Source organism: Schistocerca cancellata, chromosome 1, assembly GCF_023864275.1.
Source record: "Schistocerca cancellata isolate TAMUIC-IGC-003103 chromosome 1, iqSchCanc2.1, whole genome shotgun sequence".
NCBI lineage: Eukaryota > Metazoa > Arthropoda > Insecta > Orthoptera > Acrididae > Schistocerca > Schistocerca cancellata.
The window spans coordinates 522545887-522564267 of record NC_064626.1 but is presented as its reverse complement, the minus strand read 5'-3'; the positions used below and the strand labels follow the sequence as shown (position 1 = coordinate 522564267).

Below are 18381 nucleotides of genomic sequence, written 5' to 3'. Positions count from 1 at the left end.
TCTAATATTTTACAGGTGTGCTTCTCCGACGAAGCAGCACTCCAGCTTTTGGTTGACAAAAGTTCGTTTGACAGACGATGCACTGGAGAAAAATTTCATTCAGACCGAGTTGTGGAAAGGGTTAAACACCCAGTTAGTGTTATGGTGTGGTCTGTCATCTCAGCCAAGTGTATGGGTGCTTATACATCGCAGGAGGGACAATCAAACAAAACCAATACAAGCCAGTACCAGAAACGAGGTCACTGCCTCATCTCAATGAATGGTTCCTTGACGATGACGACTACATTTTTTAAGCATGACGCGGCACCGTGCCACATAACCAGAAGTGTTTCTGCATTCTTGATTGAAGAAAATGTCAATGTTTTGCCATGGCCAGGGAATTCCCCATAGAAAACATGTAGGAGTTCACCAGACCCGCGGTTGCGAAGGAAGTGATTACCACCAAGCGCCAGTTGGTTGAAACTTTCATCATATAATTTCGTTACAACTCCGAACTCCACGAAAATGCAAAGGGATACATAGAGAGCATTCCCCGGCGCAAACAAACTTTTACTGTAGCAATAAATATTGAAATTTGTTGTATTAGATGTTTTCTTAATGGTAATACTAATTCTACAACAACTGAAAAGTAATATTTTCTACATATTTGTTGGTTTTATGATCCCAGTAGAATGCAGATACAAACACAAAAAACAGAAGAGAACTGCAACCAATCATTTGTTAGCGAAACCGAATTAAACTAGGAAATATAAAAATCTGAGTACTGTCCGTAATAAAATGGCCACGTAGTGTAGATGTAGAAAATTGTTGTAGTGTACACAACTGGCCATTAAAACTGCCACACCACGAAGATGACGTGCTACAGACGCGAAATTTAACTGACAGGAAGAAGATGCTGTAATATGCAAATGATTAGCTTATCAGAGCATTCACACAAGGTTGGCGCCGGTGGCGACACCTACAACGTGCTGACATAAGGAAAGTTTCCAACCGATATCTCATACACAAACAGCAGTTGACCGGCGTTGCCTGGTGAAACGTAGTGATGGCTCGTGTAAGGAGGAGAAATGCGTACAATCACGTTTCCGACTTTCATAAAGGTCGGATTGTAGCCTATCGCGATCGCGGTTTATCGTATCGCGACACTGCTTCTCGCGTTGGTCGAGATCCAATTACTGTTAGCATAATATGGAATCGGTGTATTCAGAAGGGTAATACGGAACGCCGTGCTGGATCCCAACGGCCTCGCATCAATAGCAGTCGAGATGACAGACATCTTATCCGCATGGCTGTAAGGGATTGTGCAGCTACGTCTCGATCCCTGAGTCAACAGATGGGGACGTTTGCAAGAGAACAACCTTCTGCACGAACAGTTCGACTACGTTTGCAGCAGCATGGACTATCAGGTCGGAGGAGACCATGGCTGCGGTTACCCTTGACGCTGCATCACAGACAGGAGTGCCTGCGATGGTGTACTCAACGACGAACCTGGGTGCACGAATGGCAAAACGTCATTTTTTCGGATGAATCCAGGCTCTGTTTACAGTATCACGATGGTCGCATCCGTGTTTGGCGACATCGCGGTGAACGCACATTGGAAGCATGTAATCGTCATCGCCATACTGGCGTATCACCCGGCGTGATGGTATGGGGTGTCATTGGTTACGCGTCTCGGTCACTTCTTATTCGCATTGACTCGCACTTTGAACAATGGACGTTACACTTCAGATGCGTTACGACCCGTGGCTCTACCCTTCATTTGATCCCTGCGAAACCCTACATTTCAGCTGAATAATGCACGACCGCATGTTGCAGGTCCTTTACGGGCCTTTCTGGATACAGAAAATGTTCGACAGCTGCCCTGGCCAGCACATTCTCCAGATCTCTCATCAATTGAAAACGTCTGCTCAACGGTGACCGAGCAACTGGCTCATCACAATACGCCAGTAACTACTCTTGATTAACTGTGGATCGCGTTGAAGCTGCATGGGCAGTTGTACCTGTACACGCCATCCAAGCTCTGTTTGACTCAATGAACAGGCGTATCAAGGCCGTTAGTACGGCCAGAGGTTGTTGTTCCGGGTACTGATTTCTCAGGATCTATGCACCCAAATTGCTTGAAAATGTAATCACATGTCAGTTCTAGTATAATATATCTGTCCAATGAATACCCGATTATCATTTGCATTTCTTCTTGGTGTAGCAATTTTAATGGCCAGTAGTGTAGTTTTATCAGCCAGCAATAAACTAGTCGAAAAATTTCTGGTTCAAGTTTGTACTAGTACCGCAATAGAAGCGACGCTAACAGAGAATAGATAGGTGGTGCCGAGGAGAGTAACCGCGCTATTCTATAGACCACTGTAAACAGGAAAGTCTTCTTTGCAGTGACGTCTATTGAGGCAGCGTTGCCACCGGGAAGCAGCCGCGCATATACTCGAGGAGCGGCACTGGCCGCCAATATTTACGTCCGCTCGCCGAGCTTCTTAAAAAGCCATTACACGCGCGCCAGAGTCGCGCCGTGCTCGCCGGTGGCGGGGACTGGTCGCGGGCCGTGCATTAGGAAATGGCATGTCCCGCGGGCATTAACTGGCTGAGTTACGCCCCCGGCGGCGCCGTAAGCCGGCGGTTTTAAGCGTGGCCAGAGGCCGCCGCCGGCTGCCCGCTTGTAGCGCTTTACTTAGTGCCACACGGGCAGCGCAGCTCGGCCTGTAAAAGCAGGCGCTCCTATATAAACTCGCGCATTCCTGTCTCCGCGGTACAGCCGACACCGCGGCCCGCCGCTTTCGCTTGTAGCAGCATAAAACCGTCCGTTTACAGACGGCGTGACTTTTATTGAGCTTTTTACGAGGAGACGAGACGAGCCGAGCCACGCCGCCATTGTCCTGAAACACGTACTTTCGTCTCCACACGGATTGGAGCGCAGTTAAATGTAACGTAAGGGAACACGAGACGTACCACAGCGACTTAGCGGAACCCGAGGACGTGGCTAAGAATCCTGACCTTTAATGTCGCTTCTAGCGCTGACAAGGCGTATCCTAAGGGCAACAGCGAACTTTCCTTTGACGACCAAAATACAGATGTCGTTCAGCTAACAATATACGAACTTTCGGATTAACGGGACCAGATTTGCGCCTTGTTTCAGGACTTCCTAGAAAGAAGACCTCAACGACGTGGCGGTTTCATTAGACGTAAAATTTACTTCACGAGTACATAGAGGGAATCCTATAGGGCCGATACCATTTACATTTCCAATACTGCATAATCAAACCGATCAAATGCGGATGAGAAGGAAGAACGAGCCGTAATGTCCGGATACAGCATTAGTAGTGTGCTGGTTGACACAGTCACGTCGTTTCAGTATGTGTGCGTATCGTTGCATATCAAATGGAAGGAGCATGTAAGCCTTGTGCTAGGGATGGCAAATAATCGACTTCAGTTTGTAATGCTATGTGGGCCTCACTGCTTCTTTTTAACTAATTTGTGCCTGATTTTATTCTGTGAAGCTCAGTAATGTATGTAAAAACCGTAAATGTAAATGTGATTCAAAAAGTACTTCAAGTGAAGTGAAGCGCAGCAGGACAGCAAGAAACTCTTTAGCGCGCAATCCCCGCAACGATAGTAGTTGTGAATCTTTGAGTATGGACTCTAAAAAAAAGACAATTCATTTATTAAAAAAAAAGGACTGTTAATCTGCATCTTGTGGAAAGAGGGCCTCTTGCTAGGCCGTCGCTCAGAACATATTGTTACATTTAATGAAAATTGATATTTTATTGATAAAACCGAGTAAAGTATGTGTAAGAGTTGCCAAACATTTAAGTATACAAATTTTCTGGAAGTGAAGAACAGAAATATCTTGTTTTTGGAAAAGGAGGTGAACTTCATTGTCGTCGCCGTCTATCAATCGACAGAATTGTAAGTGTACAAAGTTCACTAAAATGCAGGAAAAGAAATGCTTTCTCTATACTTTTCATTCAATAAGTAACAACCTCTCATAATTTCTTAATTACAGTAATCGGATTATGTTCTTGTACGATGTATGGTGCTGAACTCAACTGACCAATTTTGATGTAGCAGGACGTGTAGTTTGAAGGAAGTTTGTGTGCCAAGCAATCTCCTTTTCTCACGAAAAGCAGATTGCTGTTTGATCTTATTTACTTACAACAGTGGTCCCTTAGGTACGAAAAGCTACGTAAACGTGGGCTCAAAGCTGTCCGCAATACGGCCAAGTAACTAACAGAGTCGTATTTTAAACCTTAAAGAAAAATAACTTCCTCCAAATTATAATACGTCACCAACTGGTGTAGAAGCTGATCATTCAAGGAGGCAGCAACCAAAATTCAGGTACCAGTTACGACTTAAAGTAAAAATCTAAATCTAAAATCAATCTCTCTCTCTCTCTCTCTCTCTCTCTCTCCAAATACATAATTAAATACTCATAGCTGGCCGGAGTGGCCGAGCGGTTCTAGTCGCTGCAGTCTGGAACCGCGGGACCGCTACTGCTTCCGACATGGATGTGTGTGTTGTCCGTAGGTTCGTTAGGTTTAAGTAGTTCTACGTTCTAGGGGACTGATGACCTCAGAAGTTAAGTCTCATAGTGCTCAGAGCCATTTGAACCATTTTTAAATATTCATATTATTAAGATAAAAGTCATTTTATAAGTTTATTTGGAGAGTTTTAGGAAAATGTGTTACAAATGTAAAGGAGACCGCTTATGGGACGCTAGTGCGATCTGTTCTTGAATACTGCTCGACTGTTGGCAAGCACTTAATGGGGTCATAGAAACAATTCAGAGGCGAACTACTAGATATGTTACTGGTAGCTTCGAAGAAAACATAAGTACTAAGGAGATGCTTCGGGAGCTGAAATCGGAACCGTAGGAAGGAAGGCGACTATCTTTTTCAGCAACATTATTGAGAAAATTTAGAGGATCAGGATTTGAAGTTGACTGCAGAACGATTCTGCTGCCACCAACATGCATTTCACGTAATGACCCCGAAGATACGATAAATTAGGGCACATATGGAAGTGTATAGACAGTCGTTTTTCCCCTCGCTCTGTTTGCGAGTGTAACAGGAAAGGAAATGTCTAGTAGAGATACAGGGTATCCCCCGCCATGCAACGTACGGTGCTTTGTGGGGTATGTATGTGGATGTTGGAAAGTACCCGTCACCGCTATGTAATGCGGTACTGACCACCAGATATCACGAGAGGAGGACCAGCTAGTGTCGAAGGGGATGGGGACTAATACGTTGCCAATAGAGAAGCAGGAAAAGCGTACTGTGTCAGCCAGGACAGCTCAGTGACTTCCAACTTGGACTAGTCATTGGACGACACCTGAGTAACAAATTCATCACTCGCACTTCAACCCTTCTAAAGCTGCACAAGTCGACTGTTGGGGAACGAGAGGAACAACCAAGACCTCATGTACTGAAAAAACTGCACTGAAGACGGTGAGTGACTGCTGCCAGTGTATTACTGCGACTGCTTATTCAAGCAACCCACTGTGGTCCCGCTGCAGTCTGTTACAGCATCAGACGTTTCGCAATAGGCAATAATAATCAGGATACGGATTGTTAAACAAGGTATTAAGCTATGCATTCTAAAAAATCGATCCAAAATATTAATTCCATTATTAACTCTGTGAAATTTCTTTTTTAAATGTTAATATTTTAATAACAACGCGAATGAAATTAAATTATTTAATTATGATTAATTTATCAAAATACAGCAATACGAGGAATCTGCCAATTTTTCCGCTGTCGGCTCAGAAGAATATTTTCCAGCCTGGAGGAATCTGACAGAATCATCCGAAAATCATCTCAGTTGGCAACATTGGGGGAATGAATCCATGGAGTACATGTATAACTGTAAAGGAAGTACTGTTGCGGTATGGAGGTTGTTTTCGTGGTTAGGTTAGGACGCGGGATCCCTTGCACCACTCAAGGAAAACGCTAAATGCGAAAGGATATGACAACAAATTTTACAGTATTGTCTACTGCGCACAGTGGAGGAATAGTTCGGTATCGATGCTTGTTTGTGTCAGCTTGACAATGCACCCTGTCATAATGCAGCATCTATGAGACAATGGAATGACATTACTGAAATCGACTGTTTTGCATAGAGTCCCACCCTGCACCCAGTAAAACATATTTAGGTCGAGTTAGAGCGACGACTTTGCTGTGGACCACAGTGTCCAATGTCACAACATATCTAGTTTCGGCTGTTCACGAAGAATGGGCTGCCATTCATCAACAGACATTCAGACACCTCACTGAATGTGTCCTCCATTAGAATTTAAGCCGTCATAAACGCTAAGAATGGACACACTGCATATTAATGTTCATCAATAGGTGTTGTGATACTTTCGAGCAGACAGTGTATAATTGATTTAACACACAATATCAGACCTGGACCTTAAAAGTAAATAAAAATGACGGATTGCCTAAAAATAGGTAAACATACCCATTATCGTTCGATTGCGGTGTTGGCGATACATCAAAAGAACCAGTGACAATCATAGAAGCTAACAATAACGGTCCGCAGCGACCTGAAGTGGAATGACCAGCAGAAAACAGCTTTTGAAAAAGCATGTACCAGACTGAGATTCACCGGAAAATTATTAAGAAATTGTAATTTATCCAAGGTGAAAGGATATCAATGATAAGATTCGATGATGACATTGCTGTCATTAGTGAAAGTTGAAAAGAATTACAGGGTCTGCTGAAGAGAATGAACAGTCTAATGCGTACAGAGTATGGACTGAGAGTAAATCGAAAAAAGACGAAAGTAATATGAAGTAGCAGAAACGAGAACAGCGAGAAACTTAACTTCAGGATTGATGGTCACGAAGTAGATGAAGTGAAGGAATTCTGCTACCTAGGCAGCACAATAACTAATGACGGACAGGACAAGGAGGACTTCAATAGCCGACTAGCACTGGCAAAAAGGACATTCCTGGCCAGAAAAAGTCTACTGGTATGTAGGTTTGGATCACAGCATTGTATGGTAGTGAAGCATCATGAACTGTGGGAAAACCGGAAGAGAAGAGAATCGAAGCATTTGAGTTTCAGTGCTGCAGAAGAATATTGAAAATTAGGTGGACTGATAAGGTAAGGAATGAGGAGGTTCTGCGCAGAATCAGAGAGGAATGGCATATGTGGAACACACTGACAAGAGAAGGTACAGAACGATAGGACATCTGTTAAGACGTCAGGGAATAACTTCCATGGTACTAGAGGGAGCTGCAGAGGGGGAAACTGCAAGGGAAGACAGCGATTGCAATGCATCCAGAAAATAATTGAGGATGTAGGTTGCAAGTGCTATTCTAAGATGAACAGTTGCCACAAGAGAGGAATCCATGGTGGGCCGCATCAAATTAGTGAGAAGACTAAGGATTCAAAAAAAAAAAAAATCAGTGGCTGTCAAAATCCTAATTTGTTCTGTTCTTGATTTCTGCTCGTCAATGTGAGACTCTTGTCAGACTGGATAAATAGAAAAGACAAACAAGATCCAACGAAATGCAGCGCGTTTCGTCGCGGGATCGTTTCGGCGACGCGACAGCATTACGCATTACGTAGTACAATGGCAGACGCTACAAGAGAGATTTTGTGAAAACGGGGAAGTTGACTGTTGTTAATTGCGAGAGTGTGCGTTCTAATGCAACATGCAGGGTGTAACTGGTATAAGTGCAGGTATTTCTATTGGTGACTGAGTATTACATCGGTATTTATTTCATTTGCAGCTTATTTCCCCTGAGTAGCAGGCTGTGTGTTAAGATATGGACACATGGGCGCAAAACGGGCAGTCTATACTGACATGCGTAGTCTACTAGTGGTGCAGTACCACTGTGCAGAAAACATGAGATCGTAAAGTTTGTAACATGTTTGTGGGAAGACATTTCGACGCAGAGAAAAAAAGCAACCAACACGCTGATGTGTGTACATATTAAGGTACAACGTATAAAAATATCTGCACTTATACACGTTACACCCTGTATCACTTGTTAGCACTTAGTTCTCGCGAAAAGGCCACAACGAGAAAATGAGAGACGTTAGAGCTCATACCGAGCCTCTGCACAGTCATTCTTCTCAAGCAACATTCGCGAATGGAACAGGGAGGGGGACGACGGATAGTGTTTGCGAAAGCACCCTCCATCAAACGTCATAGTGTGGCTTACGTAGTGCAGATGTAGAAGGAACAAAACTGTGGTATCAACGTTCGATACCACACTTGTTAGAGGTTGCAGTTATCGACCGCGGTCCGTACTAGTATCGCTGAACCCGCGAGTCGAGACTAGCGCCGCTCCGCGACTTGTAACAAGTCCCTAGCGTACGCTCGGCCACTCTTGCTCGGGATGACAATTAGGAAAGTACACTACTGGCCATTAAAATTGCTAAACCAAGAAGAAATGCAGATGATAAACGCGTATTCATTGGACCAATATATTATACTAGAACTGACATGTGATTACATTTTCAGGCAATTTGGGTGCATAGATCCTGAGAAATCAGTACCCAGAACAACCACCTCTGGCCGTAATAACGGCCTTGATACAAATGGGCATTGAGTCAAACCGAGCTTAGATGGCGCGTAAAGGTACAGCTGCCATGCAGCTTCAACACGATACCACAGTTCATAAAGAGTAGTGACTGGCGTATTGTGACGAGCCAGTTGCTCGGCCATCATTGCCCAGAGGTTTTCAGTTGGTGAGAAATCTGGAGAATGTGCTGGCCAGGGCAGCAGTCGAACATTTTCTGTATCCAGAGAGGCCCGTAAAGGACCTGCAACATGCGGTCGTGCATTATCCAGCTGAAATGTAGGATTTCGCAGGGATCGAATAAAGGGTAGAGCCACGGGTCGTAACACATCTGAAATGTAACGTCCACTGTTCAAAATGCCGTCAGTGCGAGCAAGAGGTGACCGAGACGTGTAATCAATGGCACCCCATACCATCACGCCGGGTGATACGCCAGTATGGCGATGACGAATACACGCCTCCAATGTGCGTTCACCGCGATGTCGCCAAATACGGATGCGACCATCATGATGCTGTACACAGAACCTGGATTCATCCGAAAAAATGACGTTTTGCCATTCGTGCACCCAGGTTCGTCGTTGAGTACACCATCGCAGGTGCTCCTGTCTGTGATGCAGTGTCAAGGGTAACTGCAGCCACGGTCTCCGAGCTGATAGTTCATGCTGCTGCAAATGTCGTCGAACTGTTCGTGCAGATGGTTTTTGCTTGCAAACGTCCCCATCTGTTGACTCAGGGATCGAGACGTGGCTGCACGGTCCGGGACAGCCGTTCGGATAAGATGCCCGTCATCTCGACTGCTAGTGATACGAGGCCGTTGCGATCCAGCACGGCGTTCCGTATTACCGTATTACCTTCCTGAACCCACCGATTCCATATTCTGCTAACAGTCATTGGATCTCGACCAACGCGAGCAGCGATGTCGCGATACGATAAACCGCAATCGCGATAGGCTACAATTCGACCTTTATCAAAGTCGGAAACATGATGGTACGCATTTCTCCTCCTTACACGAGGCATCGCTACAACTTTTCACCAGGCAACGCCGCTCAACTGCTGTTTGTGTATGAGAAATCGGTTGGAAATTTTCCTCATGTCAGCACGTTGTAGGTGTCGCCACCGGCGCCAACCTTGTGTGAATGCTCTGAAAAGCTAATCATTTGCATATCACAACATCTTCTTCCTGTCGGTTAAATTTCGCGTCTGTAGCACGTCATCTTCGTGGTGTAGCAATTTTAATGGCCAGTAGTGTAGTATAGCCTGTAAGGTGTCAGGCAAATCCAACACCTTCCATGAAAACCCTGACATGATAAGCAAATCTAGTAGTATGTCACATAGGTCCGAATAAATCGTGACATTAAATTAACCAAAGTAATACAAGTAACGAGTGAGCAAATGGAATACCACAGACTAATACAAGAATGCCTAAATGCATGTCATACCTTCCCACTGTGAGACAGACGCAGTTCCGAGGGGAGAAACGAGAACAGAAGCCGAGAGCAGAACCATGTTAAGCTAGAAGGCCTTACGATAAGGGACGGACACCCACTTCGGCAACTAACCACCAGGACCACCCCCCAGCCCATGTTAAAAGCTAGAGCCCTACAGAAGAACAATATAGATCTTACGATAACACAAAAAGGGCCACACCAGCCGCAAGTTTTAGCGTGAGACTTTTTCGCGTCTCTGTTACGTTGCAAACGTTAAAAACATTGCCCCACCACCAAAAGTAACCGCCAGGACTACTCCCAGCCCATGTTAAGAACCGGCCGCGGTGGTCTAGCGGTTCTAGGCGCTCAGTCCGGAGCCGCGCGACTGCTACGGTCGCAGGTTCGAATCCTGCCTCGGGCATGGATGTGTGTGATGTTCTTAGGTTAGTTAGGTTTAAGTAGTTCTAAGTTGTAGGGGACTGATGACCATAGATGTTAAGTCCCATAGTGCTCAGAGCCATTTGAACCATGTTAAGAGCCCTCCAGAAGAACAGTATAGATCTTACGATAACACTAAAAGGGCCACACCAGCTGCAAGTTTTAGCGTGAGACTTTTTCGTGTCTCTGTTACGTTGCAAACTTTAAAAACATTGCCCCACCACGAAAAGTATAACGTTTCTCGTTGGATAGACAGAATTTTTGTATGCGGAGCTTAAGGTTAACATTGAGACCCTGACTGGTCAGATGAAAACATAGCCAGATAGTTTTTTTTTAAACCAACTTCGGTAAATTGTAGTAAGGAGAAGTTAGGAGAGAGTTGCTTACGAGACGGCGAGATGCGTGGACCTGTGCCGACCGCCGCTCCCTTACGCTGACTAACCACCGACAAGGTAATGAACGCACGCGATGCCGCATAAACGCGCGTAAAGCTTCACTCAGAACTGCAGAAGTCTCATCTGTTACATCCCCTTTTTACGTAATACTAGTGTCGATCGTCAATTAAATCGCATGGTGTTCACATTTGCCACTTGAAGTAAAAAACTGAAACGCGATGATTTTTCTGTTATATAATTATTAAGAAGCCACATCAGCCACTGTAATTTACGACAAGATAGATAAGTAATTATAGATAATTGAGGGTCATTTTAGACCATTTTGATAGTCTTCTCTTTTATGAAACTTAACTTAAATCTTGGTTATAGATGTGATATGGCGTAGGCCTCCTTCGATCCATTGTAGAACTTGGAAACCCACTCAGGGAATATTCGTTCACATTTTTGTTGAACGCAGTTGGTTTTTATCATCCTGTATTAAAATATTGCCTTTTATCAATAGTGCAATGTATAAACGATGTTTTGTGAGTAGAATAAAATTTCCAATGGTAAACTTAACTGCTTTTTCGACGTTATTTTACCAGATAACTAAAAATAGGAAAGCCTTGAACCCCTTCCACTAAATTTAGTTAGTATTAAGATTCTTTTACAGGGAGTGCAGTGGAGCTGACGCTGAAATCATTAAGTATTTGGTTATATCATCGCTAGTCTCACTGACCTCTTCTGAACTCTACATGTCATGTGTGGTCTGGCGTCTCCTTACCAGCAACAGGTCCCAGGTTCAAAGTAGTCAATTCCCTAAAAAACACGCTCAGAGCGTAGTTGCGCGAGAGTGGTAGGGAGACACGACTTAGAACAGACATACACCACGCAGAATGTTAGAAGCCTTCAGCTGATAGGAAGCAACCTCTGACAAGGCGCTTAGTTAAAGTATGGCCTATGTGATGCCTCTATAGCTCTGTGTTTGTAATTATATTCCTCCTGACTATGAAGTCTCCTGTATCACCAGTTAAGAACAATATATTATTCTTGCCAACGACTTCTAATTATTTTAGCGCGCCGGCCGGTGTGGCCGTGCGGTTAAAGGCCCTTCAGTCTGGAACCGCGTGACCGCTACGGTCGCAGGTTCGAATCCTGCCTCGGGCATGGATGTGTGTGATGTCCTTAGGTTAGTTAGGTTTAATTAGTTCTAAGTTCTAGGTGACTGATGACCTCAGAAGTTGAGTCGCATAGTGCTCAGAGCCATTTAATTATTTTAGCCGCTGTAGACCCAGACCATGCAGCCAGCTGCTTATCGACTTCACTGACAAACCTGCTGTATACGCAAAGAAGAGATTTATATGTTTCCATTTAGCACTGGCCACCAGTCATTCAAATTGGCTACGATTCGTTCGTCGTCATCATAACAAAAGCGCTGGCTCATGAGTCACATTTACGATCAGATTCCCAATTACGTTCCGTATAATACGCAAATCTATTGAAACATTACACAAAGTAAATGAAGCTCAATTATTAAATATCTATATAAAAATTATGTTCGGTGACTGAGTGGTTATGACACTGTTTCTAAAGTATCTGTCTAATTTGCCATACTGGTTTGAGATTACCCATCCCAGATAATTAAAATATTGACCTGTTATATCAGTGTATTGTTCACCATTGTTTTTGGCGTTATGTGGTCCCCTTCTATAATAGAAATTTGGTTTTCTTTTTGGATGTAGTCACATTGTTGCTTTCGGATATGTTGCTTAATTGCTTAAGAGGTAAATTCCTTTATCTGGGTCGTTCTCTTTCGTTGTTAAAATTGCGGCATCATATGCATATAAGAGACAATTCGTAGTATTCTCTTCATCAATTCTCTTATCTGCCTACTCCCCGCCCCTTGTTAGTGATCAAAATTGCTGTCAGCTCTCCACTAACATCTGTTTGTTGTAATTCTGTATAGGAAGAATTGAGTTCTAACACAGCTATAGTTTCGTAATTTTGGTACACCACATAAATGACATAGTTGATAGTAGGATTAACGGTAGTATTGGTAGCATTGATAGGGAAAGAAACATAAATGGATGTGTAACAGAGAAACCAGAAACCGAAGACTTTTTGTTTTTTGTTTTGTTTGTTTGCTTAGCTCATAATTAGAACCACACATCAGTCAGCGTTAGTCCTTTGCGTATATTACGTCCTTATAGAATACAAATTGCTTTTTATAACTAATAAAAATTAGTTATTCGCGTAACTTCTAGCTTTTAAGTAACCAAAGCATTTACTTTTGATGCAAGTATAGTTGAAAACACAAATATATTTCTCAATTATAATCAAAGACAAGAGTTCCCTGTTATTACTGATAAATCTGAAAGTTTTTTATGAATAAGAGAAACATGTTTTATACTGGGTGTTCAGAAATTCCCATTTCAAACTCCTACGACTTGCAAAGTAAAATAAGTACATAATATTTTGAATAGGAACCTATGTCCGGAAATGTAACGCTTCTGATCTTCGATGGTTTCACTTCAGATGTGCAACACGTCGAAGGATGTTGCGTGAAAGAGTAAAGACTCAGCATTTCTTATTCCGGTATGCAATATATTAGACAGGATGACATGTATAATGTCTGTAACAGCGTTAGTGTTCGCCAGATCGTGCCACTGCTGTAATACACCTGTACTGTACTGTTCTGTACTATACTGTACTGTACTGTACGTCCAGATTGCTGGGTTCTTTTTTGTTTTGGAATAATGTGAGCCGTGGCTGGCTCATGCTATGCGCTGGATTAAACCTTCTTTGCGATTCTGTGTTTAGTCTCCAGCGGTTATTGCGATTATGCTGTTATCCTCTCCTTCTGCAGGTGACAGCAGCGGTGTGTATCGATATTCGCACCTTCGACTATCTTTGACCTGGTGCTTATAGTTTCCGGCTGGGCGGTGTGCCCCCAGTCGGTCGGTTGGCGTGGAGCAGCGAGGAATTCTCAACGGGGCGTAGTTTGGACGGGCCCGCTGGTGGTCTCTATGCAGTGTCGGAGTGTGTGGCGCTCTTCCCATTGCTACGAGGTCCGTGGTTCACCGACCCTGGAAACGAAAGTTGAGTTTTGATTTAACCTACCAGCAAGTCAAGACACGTCACATTGTGTCGTTCGGAGTCTATTGTCGGCTGTTGGGATATTCCCGCGAGCAACAACGTGGTTTTCAAAATTCTAGCCACCCTCAGGGGGAGTTTCACTGTATTTGGTTATTTGAACTGAAGTGCACCAGCGGAATCTTCTGCCTTGTGGCCGTTAACGTTTCAGATACCTGCCTTGGCCATTGATGTAAATTTCAGGCAGTGTAGTTTCCTCATCATGTTGCTGGTTTCCAGCACGGTGTACAGTTTGACAGCTCCATGTATGATTGGTTGTTGGCACCAATATCTTCTACGTTGCTCAGGTGAACTCCCTGTTGTGCCCTGGTCGAGTGAAGTGGAAGTTATCTTCTCAGTGGGTCCGTTGACTGTCGGTCGATTGGGTTGTTGAATTTTTTAAGTCTTGGGCCTTAAGCCGATTTTGAGTTTGAATTCTTTAGCTCTTAAAGCCTTCAGCCTAAATTAAAGAACTGTTTCAGGTAAGCCCTTTGGTATTTTTTAAAAAAAATAATGATATGGAGTTTTAAGTGTTACACCTTCAACCGATTTGAATTTAACTTGTTTACTTCAGCCTAACTAAAGAACTGTTTTAAGATAAGGCTTGCCTGTTAAATTTCTGATTATGCTTGCGTTATTGGCCTTCAGCCGTTTTTAAATTAAAATGGCTTTCAGCTGGTAATTAAGTCCCAAGGATTAAAGCTGTGTGTTTTAAAAAAAAATTGTTTTGGGATCTTGTAATGTTTGATCAAATAATAAAGTTGCATATCGAGTGTAACTGACAGCCCTTATTTTGGCACCTTTCCACAATTTATACTGTCTGTCCCGTCCTGCGGGATTAGCAGGGCGTACCATAATGTAAACAAATAATGTTCAATCGTTAACATAAACAAATGTGCGTAAGAGATAAATGTAAGTTTTGTTATGCTTCCTTTCGAGTTCTTACCTATCAACTGTACTGCGTCATGCCTAATTAAATTCCTCAAGCAGACGTGGTTGAGTTAAATATCTGAACTGAAACCATAATAGTAATGCTTTTCTGGACATGGGTTCCTATTCGAAATGCTACTTACTCACTCCTCTTCACGAGTCCTAGAAGTTTTTAACGGGAATATCCGAACACCCTGTATAAATTAGACGAAGCACTGAAACTATGTTTGATATGCAGTTGTTTTGTGGTCTTTTTTATTTTACCTTTTTGTTGAAGAAATTGCGCTGTATAATAAATCTATATTTTTCATATTATTTTTACTACAACACCGCTCTGCTTCACGTTGCAAATCAACAATTTTACGATAAAACCTGAATTAAACATGATCAACATCAATTTTGTTATCAATTCTGTTCAAATGTGTGTGAAAGTCTTATGGGACTTAACTGCTAACGTCATCAGTCCCTAAGCTTACACACTACTTAACCTAAATTATCTTAAGGACAAACACACACACCGATGCCCGAGGGAGGACTCGAACCTCCGCCGGGACCAGCCGCACAGTCCATGACTGTAGCGCCTAGACCGCTCGACTAATCCTGTGCGGCCTATGAATTCTATTTATTTTTTAAGTAACAGACAAGAGGATAACTATGTGGAACAAAAATGTTCAGTAGATTATCTATCCCTTTATACATCCTCACTCAGTTTCTAGAGGGTTCGCCGCTACCTGGTTTTAGGTGATTCTATTAAGACACCGATGATGATTTTGATTTGTGGGGCGCTCAACGACGCGGTTATCAGCGCTCGTACAAATCCGCGAGATTTGCACTGTCCTGTCTCGCGCTTTCCCGAATAATGATAAAAGGGTGAGGCAACACAAACATCTCGTCCAAGGGCAGAGAAAATACCCGACTCGGCCGGGAATCGAACCCAGGATCCCGTGGTCCAGAGGCAGCAACACTAAACTCTGGACAGCGAGATGCGAACAGTAAGACACTGACTGTATACAAGAAGAAAGTGATCTTTGTGAGATAACGCCTGATACGTATGCAACACTCCTGACGGCACAGGTAACGTGGGCAAGACCTTAACTGACCAAAGTTGCTAGGAAAACTTTCTTAGTCTACGCTTACTAATTAAAGTATACGGTAGACTGCGGTAGTTATACAACTCTACCTACAGGTTTCTTAAGGCGTTGCCTAATAGAGTGGGTATCCCCTTTCCTTCATCATGCTTCACAGTTTTTCACTACAGCTATATCGTAAGCTCCCTCTAAATCGAAGACTACTAAGTGGGTCTCTTGGTTAAATTCTATGTGTTCCCCAGTGATATCTTTCAGAACATTTTTTTAGGCTGCTTAAGTTGTGCTGCTGTAGATTTCCCACACAGCACGAAAAACAAATTAGTTCCACTGATTTCCACGACTTCACACCAGACTTTATTACGATCTTGTAATAGCCGTAGAATAAATGAGTCATCTAACTGGAATCGAGGCAATACGAGGGTCGTACTGCTGCGAAATTGTACAGCACTGCAGACAGAGCTCCGCTGTGCGTGGTACACGGCCGGACAAGACCCCAACACAGCCCTGCCCTCGATAAGCATCGCTGGCCTGTGGTGTTCCGCGGGTCAGGCTGCGGTGCGTGTTAGCTCGTAACCCCCACCGATCAGCCCGCCACACGGCGGTGTACGGCCGGGGCCGCTCACTGTGCGCTAGACTGACAAGATAAGCCGACCGGCGACCAGGGACGCAGATGCCCGGGTCGCGCGAGGGATGCGAACCGGCGACCCTCTCAGCTATCAGATGCCGCACATCGCATCGGGCGCAGTTGTTGACCTCCAGCGCAATCAGACAGCTGCAGTAATTGCCTCGGACGCCATGTACCTCTGTGTTAGCATTAACTGAACACGGCAACGCGGGGCAGTTACGCCGCAGCAATTTATCCGAGTGGCGTTGTCTGCACCCTATGGCCATCATTTCATGTTACTAACGCCACGGGCACATGCGAAAAAAAAGTCTACATCTATGCATAATAATTTATTTCGTCAACGATCGCTTAAATACACTGAATGTGAAACATTCACATTATCGGTTTCGGCTAACAGCTGCCATCTTCAGACGTTGCAAAATCCAGTACGAAGCTTCTTACAAATATGCAGGGTGATTCCGTGATGATGTTACGGAATGGTGGAGAAGAGTAAATGTATCAGTCTGAGGTAAGAGACCCTGGTCCGGAAACGACCAAGTCGAAAGTTATAAACGAAAGTCGTTCTGATACCTCTGACAGTGGAATACACGTACCGGTACAATTTTTAACGTCACAGTCTGTTAATTGGGATTTAATTATTTTACATGCAATCAATATGAAAGATAACTTCGGGTTGTGAACTGTTTTATATTAAAATCAAAAGAAATGGCAGCAGCGTTAAAAGAAACTGGGGCCTCTTTCATTAAATGACTGACTTAATTCAGAACTTTTAGGAATTTCCTTTCGCAAATTAGTATTAAACTCATTGTCGGACTTCGTAATATTGAACTAACTGCAGGTTCTATCGTATTTCACAAATACGAAATGGCGCACGCAAACTACAACAACCAATAGAAATGCTTCCGCATTTAAGAAAACACCCAAAACCACGAATCTGTAAAGGTAGGACAGGTTTATAAATGAAATATGGTTAAACTTAAACAGAATATTTTAAAGAAACAAAAGTCAACTTACGCTATTCCACACAGCCTAATATTCAAATGCACCTACTTGATTTTCTGATTTTAATAACAGTTCAAGTTGTAAACAATTAAGTAACAGTCCAAGAAAGATCTCCTATGACCATTTCATCGCAGAATTAATTGCGAACATGAATCAAGCTTACCGAGAGAGACAAGCACAATGTAAAAAAGAAAAGGACAAAAGAACAGAGGAAAAAAGAAAAGACAGTGGCGCCCTTGTTTCACGACTGTTCACACTAATTACACACTACGATCTTTCTATGATTATCGATAAGTTATCCAGAGATGTCTGGCATAGTAATATTACTTTGGATAAATTTCCTGTAAAACTTGGGGACGTTATAATTTGTCGCTAAGATCGTGGGGAAGTCAACTTTCAGAGGTGGCAGAATGGACCAAAAAAGGAAAAAAAAACCTCTAGCAAACATGCGCTCTGTCCGCAGCTCGTGGTCGTGCGGTAGCGTTCTCGCTTCCCGCGCCCGGGTTCCCGGATTCGATTCCCGGCGGGGTCAGGGATTTTCTCTGCCTCGTGATGACTAGGTGTTGTGTGATGTCCTTAGGTTAGTTAAGTTTAAGTAGTTCTAAGTTCTAGGGGACTGATGACCATAGATGTTAAGTCCCATAGTGCTCAGAGCCAAACATGCGCTCTAAAACGGCTACCTTAACAGCTACTAATATGAGCAGTTGTTCATCTTCGATACTGTGAAACACATTAACTCTCCATCGACGTGTCGTGGAAGACTGCGAAACGACTCGAAACCGTGAACGAAAACTAGACAGATCGTGACAGTTCATGATTCGATGAACGC

General features: G+C 43.5%; 1 protein-coding gene across 1 annotated transcript in view; it reads left to right on the top strand.

Annotated features, from left to right (window-relative positions):
* The window catches only part of LOC126187869 (uncharacterized), a 1070755-nt gene that overhangs the window by 679886 nt on the left and 372488 nt on the right, over positions 1 to 18381 (top strand). The gene's annotated exons all lie outside the window — the stretch shown is intronic.